Genomic DNA, 13110 nt, shown 5'->3' with positions numbered 1-13110 from the left:
ATGTAGTGGAAGAATCACTATGTCCTTTACAAGCCTAGACCTCAAAAGACCTCATGTGTTTCCACTTGCCCTCTTGTCTCTGTCATTACCAGGCAGAGAGCTTCCCCCGGGGAACAGCTACTTCTTTGGCTGAGGCCCCAGAATAAACACATACAGAGTAGAAGTGGACCTGGATGCAATCTGCAGAGAAGCTCATGCATGAATCCAGGCGGGCCGGCTGATCCTCACATGTCTCAGCCAAGTCCCAGTCAACCCTCAGACGTGGAGGCAAGATTAAAAGATAGTTGCTTTTGGAACATTCACCAAAGTAGCCCATATGCTAGGCTGGAAAGCAAGTCTCAATACATTTTGAAAGACTGAAATCATACAGAGTATGACCACAGTGGAATTAAACTGGAAATCAACAACAGAAAGATAACTAGAAAAGTCCCAAGTGTTTGGACATTTAACCACATAGCTCTAAATAACCTATAGATCAAAGGAAAAAATCACAGTGGAAATTGGAAAATATTTTTAACTGGATGATAATGAAAATGTATCATGTAAAAAGCTGTGGGATGCTGCTAAAGAAATGATTAGAGAGAAATTAGCTTTGAATGCCTATATGTCAAAAGAAGAACGTTTAAAACATCGTCATTTCAAGATACTGAGTATTGGGGGGTTCTTTTCTTATGCAGCAATAGATGACTACTACAATGACTAGCATCCACAGTGTATACTAAATATCTTATAGGGACTTCCCTGGTGGTCCAGTGGCTAAGACTCTTTGCTCTCAATGCAGGGGGCCTGGGTTTGATCCCTGGTCAGAGAAATAGATCCCACATGTTGCAACTAAGAGTTCACATGCCGCAACTAAAGATCCCACATGTTGCAACTAAAAGATCCCACGTGCTGCAACTAAAAGATCCCGCATGCTACAACTAAAGATCTTACATGCCACAACTAAAAGATCCTGCAGGCCGCAACTAAAGATCCCACATGCTGCAATGAAGATCCCATGTGCCGCAACCCAGACCCAGCCCAGCCAAACAAATTAAATAAATAAATAAATATTTTTAAATAAATAATATATTCATATATTTATATTATATCTAAACATATTTATATATTTATATAAATTTATTAAAACCTTATAAGTGTAATAGGAGGAAGATACTATTATTTTCTCCTTTTTTAGATGTATGTAAGCAGAGTCACAGAGTTTATGTAAATAGCTAATAAGAAACAAAAGCAGGATTCAAACTCAGGCAGGCTGACTCTGGAGTCTAGGTTCTTAGCCACTTTGCTATACTGCCCTTAGAGGAGAAAGCTAATTATTACAACATTGTGATAAGTACTATTAATTCACAGAGGTGGGAGGGGCCTACCTCAAAGGATAAGAAAAAAACTTCTGGAAAGAAGTGATGCTTGAACTGAGCATAGAGTACAAAAGGAATTACATAGATGACTAAGAGACAGTCAAGACTGAAGAAAAAGTTGTGTAAAGGCCCCCAGCCATGAAGAACACAGCACAGATTTCGCTGTGGCTTGCCCTTAGGGTAGGCATGAGTGGCAGCAGGAAGTGAAGTTGAAGAGCTAATGCAGACCCAATCAAGAAAGGTCTTGCAGGGCTTCCCTGGTGGCGCAGTGGTTGGGGGTCCGCCTGCCAATGCAGGAGACGCGGGTTCGTGCCCCGGTCCGGGAAGATCCCACATGCCGCGGAGCGGCTGGGCCCGTGAGCCATGGTCGCTGAGCCTGCGCATCCGGAGCCTGTGCTCCGCAGCGGGAGAGGCCACAACAGGGAGAGGCCCGCGTACAACAAAAAAAAAAAAAAAAAAAAAAAAAGAAAGGTCTTGCTAAGAGATGAATGGATACAGAAAATGTGATATATATATATCACATATATGTATATACATACACACACAATAGAATATTACTCAGCCACAAAAAAGAAGGAAATAATGCCATTTGCAGCAACGTGGATGGAACTAGAGATTATCATACTAAGTGAAATAAGTCAGAAAGAGAAAGACAAATATCATATGATATCACTTATATATGGAATCTTAAAGAAATGATACAAATGAACTTATTTATAAAACAGAAGTGCAGCATGGTCAAAAGAAAACAACAACAACAAGACAGTATTCGGGACTTCCCTCGTGGCACAGTGGTTAAGAATCTGACTACCAGGCTTCCCTGGTGGCGCAGTGGTTGGGAGTCCGCCTGCCGATGCAGGGGACACGGGTTCGTGACCCAGTCCGGGAAGATCCCACATGCCGCGGAGCGGCTGGGCCCGTGAGCCAGCCAATGCAGGGGACACGTGTTTGATCCCTGGTCTGGGAAGATCCCACATGCCGCAGAGCAACTAAGCCTGTGTGCCACAACTACTGAAGCCCACGTGCCCTAGAGCCCACACACCACAACTACTGAGGCCGCATGCTGCAACGACTGAAGCCCGCATGCTTAGAGCCCATGCTCTGCAACAAGAGAAGCCACCACAATAAGAAGCCCACGCACGGCAACGAAGAGTAGCCCCTGATTGCTGCAACTAGAGAGAAAGCCTGCGCCCAGCAATGAAGACCCAACACAGCCAAAAAAACAAAAAGCAAAAAACAAAAACAAACAAACAAAAACAGAAGTAAACACAGACATAGAAAACAAACTAATGGTTACCAAAGTGGAAAGGTCAGGGGAGGGGATAAATTGGGAATTTGGGATTAACAGATACACACTACTATATATAAAATAGAGGGACTTCCGTGGTGGCACATTGGTTAAGAATCCATCTGCCAGTCCAGGGGACACAGGTTTGAGCCCTGGTCCAGGAAGATCCCACAAGCCACAGAGCAACTAAGCCCATGAGCCACAACTACTGAGTCCACGTGCCACAACTACTGAAGCCCGTGTGCCTAGAGCCTGTGCTCCACAACAAGAGAAGCCACAACAATGAGAAGCCCACAGACCACAACGAAGAGTAACCCCCACTCGCCACAACTAGAGAAAGCCCACACGCAGCAACAAAGACCCAACGCAGCCATAAATAAATTTATTTTATTTTTTAATTATTTTTTAAAAATTTATAAGGTTTAACCTTATTTCTGGATGTACCTGTGGGAGGGGGAAGGGGAGGAGGGAAGAGGAGGGGAGGAGAGGGTTGGGGGAGGGGAGGGAGGGAGGAGGAGGGGAGGAAAACTCTTCAAATATATATAGATATAGATGTATGTAGCTATACAGAGAAAGAAATGGAGATGGAGGTAGATAGATAGAGAAATAGATATATAGATAGCTACATAGTTAGATAACTAGATACATAGATAAATATTGGGTTGGCCAAAAATTTCCTTTGGTTTTTAAGTAAAAATAAGTCACCAAGAGCTTTATTGAACAATGTATTCACCATTTTCTTCCACTACCTTCTGCCATTTTTCAGACAACTTCAAAATTCCATCTTCCCAAAACTTTTTATCTTTTTGAGCAAAGAACTGTTCCAGGTGCCTTTTATAGTCTTCCAGGGAATTGAAATTTTTTCCATTAAGAGAATTTTATAAAGACTGAAATAAATGGAAACAGATACACGGATAGACACACAGATACATAGATAGATGACAGACAGAAGTTCTATTGGTTCTGTTTCACTGGAGAACCCTAATACGAAGCCTATCCTAATACAGGATGACCTCAACTTAACTAATTACATTGCAAAGACTTTATTTCCAAATAAAGTCACATTCTGAGGTTCCAGGTGGACATGACTTTTGAGGGGACACTACTCAACCCTGCACAGATAGTACATTGAAAACCCAAGGCAGACACTTTTTTGCCCCATGTCCCATGCCCTTAGCCCACCTCTGATTTCAACACAGAAGCGGCATAAGTTCTGCGCATCCACAATGCCTCCTACCTCAAGTACCCTCCATGATAACTCCTTTTGCTGCCTCAGAGATTTTCTTAAGCTACAGAAGGCTCCTCTGAATGCAGGTGCAGCCCAGGAGTACAGGGGAGATCAAGCCCACAGGAGGAAACTCTGAGCCCATGGAGAAAGGGAGTCAGTGGGTCAATGTCCCAAACTCCCTCCTACACAGGGCTCATACTGAGGTGTATTCTTCACCATGTGCCCGCAGTGATAACCAGCTCAACAATGCAGCCTTTATTGGGGTTCTCTTCTTACTTGTCTCCCTCTCCCAGCTTCTCTGCTACTACTTCCTGAAGCCACTTTCCAAATAAACTATCAGAAAAACAAAACTAAGACACAATGGCAGAGAACACGTTTAAAGACAAAGAGTGGTCATAATGTCAAATGCTACAGACAGACCACAAATTATAGTCAGAGTGAGACAAAAAAAGAAGAATTGGGATTTGGGGAAAAGAAAGCCATTTCAAATCACTAACTCATCCCAGGGCAAAAGGAGAAGTATTTGGTTCTATTCTGAAAATAGTTAATTAAAAGTTATAGAGAAAGTGAATAAATATGTTTCCCTCTATCTCTACCTGTCTTATTTCTCTTCTTCCAACTTGTGGGTAAAGGTATTAGAGATATTCAGAAGAGCAGAGTTGCTAAGAAGACATGAAAAAACTTGGAAAACCCTCCTGATATGAGTTCATACCTAGGGACCAACCCATAACACCTGTGCTCATTCTAAGAGCGGGAAGAAAAATACAATTTCTCATCTTAAAACTCCAGGTACATTATGCTAAGCAAAATAAGACAGACACAAAAGAACAAATGTTGCCTGATTCCACTTATATGAGGTCCCTAGAATAGTCAAGTTCATAGAGACAAAAAATAAAGTGGTGGCCGCCAGGGGCTGAGGGGAGGGGAAATAGGAAGTTACTGTTTCATGAGTACAGGGCTTCAGTTTGGGAGGATGAAAGTGTTCTGGAGATAGATAGCGGTGACAGTTGCATGTGATGGTGGTGATGGGGATGGAGTGTACTTAATGTCACTGAACTGTATACTAAAAACGGCTTAAATGATATAGTTTATGTTATGCCTATTTTGCCACAATTTTTTTAATCCAGGGAGGCGATAATAATTGTTTCAGGCAAGAACCATCATTAGATACTAAAATTACTGGTCAAAAGTTTGCTGAGAAATAGGATATTTGCAGAATCTCAAAGCATTCCCCCCACAAGACAGTGCTTCAATCCTTTTTATGGCTGAATAATTTTCTATTGTGTGGATACACAACGTTCATCTATTTACCCATTGATAGATATTTGGGTAGTTCCCTCCTTTCGGCAGTTATGAATAATGCTGCTATGAACATTTGTGTACAAGTTTTTGCTTCCAAAGTACCTCTTTCCAGTTCCTTGGGGCGTATACCTAGGAATGGAATTTCTTCTGCTATTTTGGCCACTTATTTTGTAAGGCTGACATTCTTTCCAAATGTTAGAAAAAAATAAATAATCAAAATCCAGGTAGGACTTGTGAATAAAGTCACATTCGTGGAGCAAATTAGACGGAAAGGGTAAATAAAAGAACTTTTTCGGAGACAACGTCTAATATCTGGGTACGGCGACAGATTTCCTGTACCCTCCTGTGGGTGTCATGCGCCAGAATGGGTAATGCAGTTCGAAGACCAACTGGTGAGAACCACAGGGACTCCAAGCCTTTCAGACACATGCGATCCGAAGCATCCGCTAGCGGAGTTCCAGGCAGCAGTGAGGCAAGCAAGTTGGAAGGACATAGCAGGAGAGAGTGCAAACGAAAAGCTGGATGAAGCGACTTACGACACAGTGTCCTTTACACCAACGATTTTGAGAGCCTCCGAGAAGCTGGAAATGTCCTACCTCTGGAAGCTAGTAGTGGTTACTTGGGTGTATACAAATGTAAAAATTCATCGAGCTGTATGCTTAAGATTTATCCATTTATGGATCTAAGTTTTAGCACCAGCAAGCCTTTCCTACCACTGCAACTGTTCCCACCCCCAGCTAGCTGCTCTTCTTCAGTTTCCAAGGCTCTCTGTCCACACTTTAAATTTGCCATAATTATATATACCAAGGGTTGATGAGCCTTTTTTTCTTAAAGGACCAGGAAGTAAATATTTTCAGCTTTTCTGGTCAAACGGTCTCTTTCGCAATGACTCAGCTCTGCCCTTGTAGCATGAAAGTAACCATAGACAATAGGTAAACAAATGGGCATGTCTGTGTTCCAATAAAACTTTACTTACAAACACAGGTGGAGGGCCAGATTTGGCCCTGGGGCCATAGTTTGGCAGCCTCTGATACTTACCATGCCTGAGTTGCTTCACCTCCTCTATCAAGTGTAACTACCTTGAGGCAAGGGCAAGTTTTTCCATCCCTGTAGCTTCACCATCTGGTCCAGCACCTGACACAAAATAAATGATTGTCCACAAACAAATCAGTGAGTGATTTAATTGATTGTTTACTCAGCTTGCACCTAAATGAGAAGTGGGGAAAAAAGCAAAGTTGAGTCATATAAGGGCATGACAAAGGGTGCAGCCCCACACAAGGCATAAAAAAACCTTCCAAGTAACCCCAATATTATGGGGGTTCTGGCTATTACATTCAATTCATGATTACTGAGTACAGAATTTCCTTTAGAGTGATGAAAATATTCTGGAATTGGATAGAGGTGATGGTTGTGTTACCCAAAAACTGAGTTTGCCTCTTGGTAGGATATTGACCCAAAAGGCACAACAAAGCCAAAGATGGGAAGAAGGAAGGATTTATTACCTGCAGCAAGTAAGGGGAACACTGGGGATAGTTCCCAAAGCAGTGTCTCCCCAAACAGCAACACTGGGGATATTTCCCAAAGCAGTGTCTCCCCAAACAGCAATATTGGGGAGGTTTTAAGCTAAGGGTACGAGCATATTCATGAAGGGGCTTGAGCAGAGGAGAGCTCAGCGTAGAATTGGAGCAAGGTCGACAGAGTCCAAGCTTTAGTTGCCTGAGTCGCGAGGGTCAACACCATCATGCCATCCTCCACCTGGGCGGGAGCCTTAGTTCCTGCAGAACTCAAAGACACGTATCAGGTTTTTGTGGGGTTTTTGCGGTACGCGGGCCTCTCACTGCTGTGGCCTCTCCCGTTGCGGAGCACAGGCTCCGGACGCGCAGGCTCAGCGGCCATGGCTCACGGGCCCAGCCGCTCCGCGGCATGTGGGATCTTCCCGGACCGGGGCACGAACCCGTGTCCCCTGCATCGGCAGGCGGACTCTCAACCACTGCGCCACCAGGGAAGCCCTCAGGTTTTTATGTATACCCTCGAGGAGGAACTAGGACTCTGTTCTATCACCGAACTATTGTTTCTTGACTGTTTTTCCTGTGTTCCTGCATTCCCTCACTTCCCTGAAGATCAGTGATTACTGAGACGTGTTCAAGGGCAAGCACGGCATCCAGGTTTAGATCACAAAATGGCTTAGGCCGGAAATGGCTTCACTTATGTCAAGAAAGCCAGTCCTGGGCACTTCCCTGGTGGTCCAGTGGTTAAGACTCTGCACTCCCAATGCAGGGGGCCCGGGTTTGATCCCTCGCAAGGAACTGGATCCCACATGCCACAACTAAAGATCCCACAAGCCGCAATTAAGAACTGGCACAGCCAAATAAATAAATATATATTAAAAAAAAAAAGCCATGCCTGGGACTTTCCAGGAGGTCCAGTAGTTAAGACTCCGCATTTCCAATGCAGTGGGTGCAGGTTCGATCCCTGGTTGAGGAACTAAGATCCCACACACCGGGAGGCGTAACCAAGAAAGAAAAGAAAAGAAAGCCATGTCTGGTTCTCTTTCTCTGGGGACCCCTACCTTATCTGCCTACAGTTGCACAACCCTGAGAATGTACTAAACGCCACTGAATTCTTCATATTTAAACGGTTAACTTTATGTTTTGTGAACTTCGCTTCAATTTTTTAAAGCAAAAAAATAAGTGATATACAAATGTGAAAACTTTGCTAAAAGGAAAAACAAAGGCTCCCTCTGGCTGCTGTATGGAGAATAGACTCACTACAAGGCAGGAGCAGAAGCTGAAGTTACCTAAGTCCTCCAGCTTCAGTCATGTTACTTTTGTTGGTTTCTGAAATATTTCTGGAGAGACACAAAATGTTTGGTCTCAGTGCTACTGGGACTGCTTAGCTTCTTGGTCTTAGGAAATGCCAAGAAATAAAGGTGCTGCCACTGGGTAAGCTGGTGGGGTCCACAGTTGGACAGTCTCGGACAGATACTACCCCAGAGTTGGCATCTTGTAGTAGTAGCTAACACCCTTGTTTGTTTTTTGCTTTTTTGGTTTTTGTTTTTTTTTTTGGCTGTACGGGCCTCTCACCCGTCGCGGCCTCTCCCGCCGCGGAGCACAGGCTCCGGACGCGCAGGCTCAGCGGCCACGGCTCACGGGCCCAGCCGCTCCGCGGCACGAACCCGCGTCCCCGGCATCGGCAGGCGGACTCCCAACCACTGCGCCACCAGGGAAGCCCAGCTCACACCCTTGTTGAGCTTGCTATGTACCAAGCACCATATTAATCTATTTACTCTTGAGCATACTCTTGGGAGCTGATGGGCTGTTTTGTCATCCTTTCTGCAGTAGACCCTCTAGTGCTACGTGTCCCTTTCTTTCAGTCCCTTCTGCTTTCAGCCTCAAGGGACAGTTCCTGCCAGCTTCACGTGACCTCTTGCTGACTGTGTCCCATCTCAAGACTATGCCACACATCTTTTCACTTGATCCAGACTTCTCCAACCCTGCAGGCTGGAGGAAAGTGTGGGGTTGAAGACCCCTGGGGTGCAGCTTGTCACGGTTAACATCAACATACCACATCACATGTTCCCTAACAGGATATAATCAAAAGGACTGCCATAAACTTAAAGTCTGTGTCCTTCCAAATTTCATATGTTAAGAGTCTAAGTGCCCATGTAATGGTATTAAGAGGTGGAGCTTTGGGCTTCCCTGGTGGCTCAGTGGTTAAGAATCCGCCTGCCGATTCAGGGCACACGGGTTTGAGCCCTGGTCTGGGAAGATCCCACGTGCTGCAAAGCAACTAAGCCCATGCGCCACAACTACTGAGACTGTGCTCTAGAGCCCACGAGCCACAACTACTCAGCCGGCGTGACACTACTGAAGCCCATGCGCCTAGAGTCCGTGCTCCACAATGAGAAGCCCGTGCACCGCAACGAAGAGTAGCCCCCGCTGGCTGCAACTAGAGAAAGCCCACACGCAGCAACAAAGACCCAACGCAGCCAAAAATAAATAAATAAATAAATTTTAAAAAAAGAGGTGGGGCCTTCGGGAGGTGATTAGGTCATGAGGATGGAGCCTTCATGAATGGAATTAGTGCCCTTATAAAACAGACCCCAGATCATTCCCTCAACCCTTGTGCTATGTGGAGACATAGCAAGAAGATGCCGTCTCTGAACCAGGAAGCCCTCACCAGATGGCAAATCTGCCCATCCCTTGTTCTCGGTCTTCCCAGCCTCCAGAACTGTAAGAAACAACTGTTTGTTGCTTAAGCCACCCCATGTATGGTGTTTTGTTACTGCAGTCCAAACAGACTTAAAACAAAGACAATACAACATCACTTCTATGAATTCCTGCCAGCAATGCGTAACCTCATACCTAGAACAGTCAAATCCATAGAGACAAAAAGTAGATGATGGTTGCCAGAGGTTGTAGAAGAGGGGAATGGGCAGTTAGTATTTACCGGGGACAGAGTTTCAGTTTGATGATGAAAAGAGCTCTGGAGATGGATGGTGAGGACGCCTGCACAACAATGTGAGTGGGGTTTTTTGTTGTTGTTTTCTGAGGGGTTTTTTTTGTTTTGTTTTTCAGCCGTACTGCAGTCTTGTGGGATCTCAGTTCCCCGATCAGGGATTGAACCCGGGCCACAGCAGTGAAAGCAGCAAATCCGAACCACTAGATGACCAGGGAACTCCCAATGTGCGTGTATTTAATGCCACTAAACTGAGCACTTAAAATGGTTAAAATGGCAAATGTTATGCTATACCTATTTACCACAGTGTTTTTTGTAATTGAAGTATAGTTGATTTACAATGTTGTATTAGTTTCAGGTGTACAGCAAAGCTCTTCAGATATATATAGGTATGTATATTTATATTTATATATTTTTTCAGATTCTTTTCCATTACAGGTTATTACAAGATATCGAATATAGTTCCCTGCGCTATCCAGTAGGTCCTTGTTGTTTATCTCTTTTACATAGTAGCGTGTATATGTTAATCCAAAACTCTTAATTTATCCCTCCCTCCCCCAGCCTTCCCCTTTGGTAACTTAAGTTTGTTTTCTTTGCCTGTGAGTCTATTTCTGTTTTATAATTAAGTTCATTTGTATCATTTTTTTAGATTTCACATATAAGTGATATTATATGACATTTGTCTTTCTCTGTCTGACTTCACTTCGTGTGATAATCTCTAGCTCCACCCATGTTGCTGCAAATGGCATTATCTCCTTCTTTTTTTGGGCTGAGTAGTATTCCATTATGTATATATACCACATATTCTTTATCCATTCTTCTGTGGATGGACATTTAGGTTGCTTCCATGGCTCGGCTATTGTAAATAATGCTACTATGAACATTGGGGTGCACGTATCTTTTCAAATTAGAGTTTTCATCTTTTCTGGGCATATGCCCAAGAGTGGGATTGCTGGATCATATGGTAACTCTAGGTTTGGGAGGGGGGTTGTTTTTTTGGTTTCTGGCTGCCCACAGGATCTTAGTTCCCCAACCAGGGATCGCACTCGTGCCTCCTGCAGTGGAAGTGTGGAGTCTTAACCACTGGCCCACCATGGAAGCCCCTAGTTTTCATTTTTTAAGGAACGTCCATACTCTTCTCCATAGTGGCTGCACCAATTTACATCCTCACCGACAGTGCAAGAGGGCTCCCTTTTCTCCACATCCTCCCCAGCATTTATTATTTGTAGATATTTTTGGTGATGGCCATTCTCTACCATAACGTTTTTAACTGATTTTCTGGGTGTAGAACTATAATCCTATTTCTACAAGCACTTGTAAAATAAAATAAAATAAATGCATAACCTCATTCTGAGGAAACATCAGGAGGGATATTCTACAAAATACGTGGCCAGAATGCTTCAAAAATGTTAAGATCATGAAAGATAAGGAAAGACTGAGGAACTGTCACAGACTGGAAGAGACAAAGGAGATGTGACACTAAATGAAATGTGCTGTCCTGGATGGGTTCCTGGTCCAGATAAAGCTTTCACTAGTGGAAAACCTGGTGAATTCCTAAGAAAGGCTGTAGCTGATTTAACAGTATTCTACTAATGTTGATTTCTTACTTTTGATAAATCTCTGGTTATATAAGATGTTAACCTTCAGGGAAGCAGAGTTAAGTTAAGCAGAGTTACTCTTCTGGTAACTTTCCTGTAAATCAAAAATCATTTCAGGGCTTCCCTGGTGGCATAGTGGTTAAGAATCCACCTGCCAATGCAGGGGACACGGGTTTCTGCCCTGGTCCAGGAAGATCCCACATGCCGCGGAGCAACTAGGCCCGTGCGCCACAACTACTGAGCCCATGTGCCGCAACTACTTGAAGCCCGCGCGCCTAGAGCCCGTGCTCCGCAACAAGACAAGTCACTGCAGTGAGAAGCCTGCACACCGCAACAAAGAGTAGCCCCCATCCGCCCCAACTAGAGAAAACCCTCACACAGCAACAAAGACCCAACACAGCCAAAAATAAAAATAAATAAATTTTTAAAAATTAAAAAAATAAAATCATTTCAAAATAAAAAGTTTAAAAAGACAGGCTTCAGGTTTTGGCCTTCAACCGATGGAGAACCTGATCCAGTGGATAAATGTTCCTGCCTCCAGCTTTCAAACAGACATTGTTAGGAGGAATCTTTACCCTGTGGCCCACAGCAGTGGCCGCAATAACACACCTTATCTTGGCTTTTCCCCCTTGTTGGTCATATTCTCCTCACTCATGCTCCCTGGGGTCACTTCTGACAAGGACCCCTCTCTTTGGCCAAACTTTAGTTGGGCTCCTCTGAGCTCTCTCTGGCCAGCCCTTGTTCTTGTCCTTCTGAGCCCAGTTGAGCAAGAATCTCCCCACACTTGACACATAACCAAGTTCCTCTTAGTAACTGTCCATCCACTGTTTCCCCCACCCTACCCATTGGTTATAACCTCCCAGCTGCCCCTGCTGTATTAGGAGTTGAGGTCAGTCTCTCTCCCCTGTTTCCATAGTCTTGAATGAAATCTTCCTTGCTTGTTTAACACTGTCCAGTGCAATTTTTCTTTGATGCCTTCCAAATATACAACCTGATCCCAAGTCCTTGCCTCAAGGGGACCCAAACTAGGACAATCCCCATTTAACAGATGAGGAAAATGAGGCACAGAAATTAAGGTGCTCTCCCAAGGTCTAACAGTCAGGAAATGGTTGAGATAAGGCTTCAACCAGACAGCCCAGCACCAGAGTCTGCCCTCTTGATGACTACACTACACTGTCTCTAAGAATTAAAGTATTTTCCCCTTTAAATTTCACTAATTTAAACCCAGGTTTGTATCCCCATGATTCCCTAACACAAACTCAAACACCATTCTCCTGCCAACTTATTCAAATAATGTGTGTAGGGCAGAGAAAAGTGACAGCTTGAAACTACTCTAATTTTACTTACAAATAATTTGGTTGATTCATGCTGTTTTCTCCAAAACCTTCCAAAAAAAAAAAAAAACTGGTAATCTGGTTGGTGTTACAGAATGCCAAGTTTGTCACATACATCTCTCACAACTTCTACAATTCTCCCTCGAAAGCAACACTCAAAAGCAGTCAGTCACAAAACTAGAGTAGTAAACAAGGGATATTCCAAGAGAGGAAAAAGTTAGCTTTCTAAAACAGATGGAATGAGAAAAAAAGGAAGGAGGAGGAAAGTGAAAGAGCAGCTTCTGGAAGAAAGAAACTTCAGTGTTCCATGTTGTCAAGATCATTAACAGGGTAAAAAAGAACTAAGTTGCTAGAACAGACACCCAAAAACGTACCGGTATAAAGAATGCAGAAGTATGAACCTTATTCAGGTAACTGTCCTCAGGTAAGTGGTCCTGTTGTGCACAGCAGCTGCTCTCTGTTTGATCACTCGGGACCCAGGTACTTTCATTCCCTTGCTCTGCTATTGTATTAGTTTCCTAGGGCTGCTCTAAGAAACTGCCAC

This window comes from Leucopleurus acutus (assembly GCF_964270905.1).
Source record: "Leucopleurus acutus genome assembly, chromosome: 3".
Classification (NCBI taxonomy): Eukaryota; Metazoa; Chordata; class Mammalia; order Artiodactyla; family Delphinidae; genus Leucopleurus; species Leucopleurus acutus.
This window is presented reverse-complemented; position numbering follows the sequence as displayed.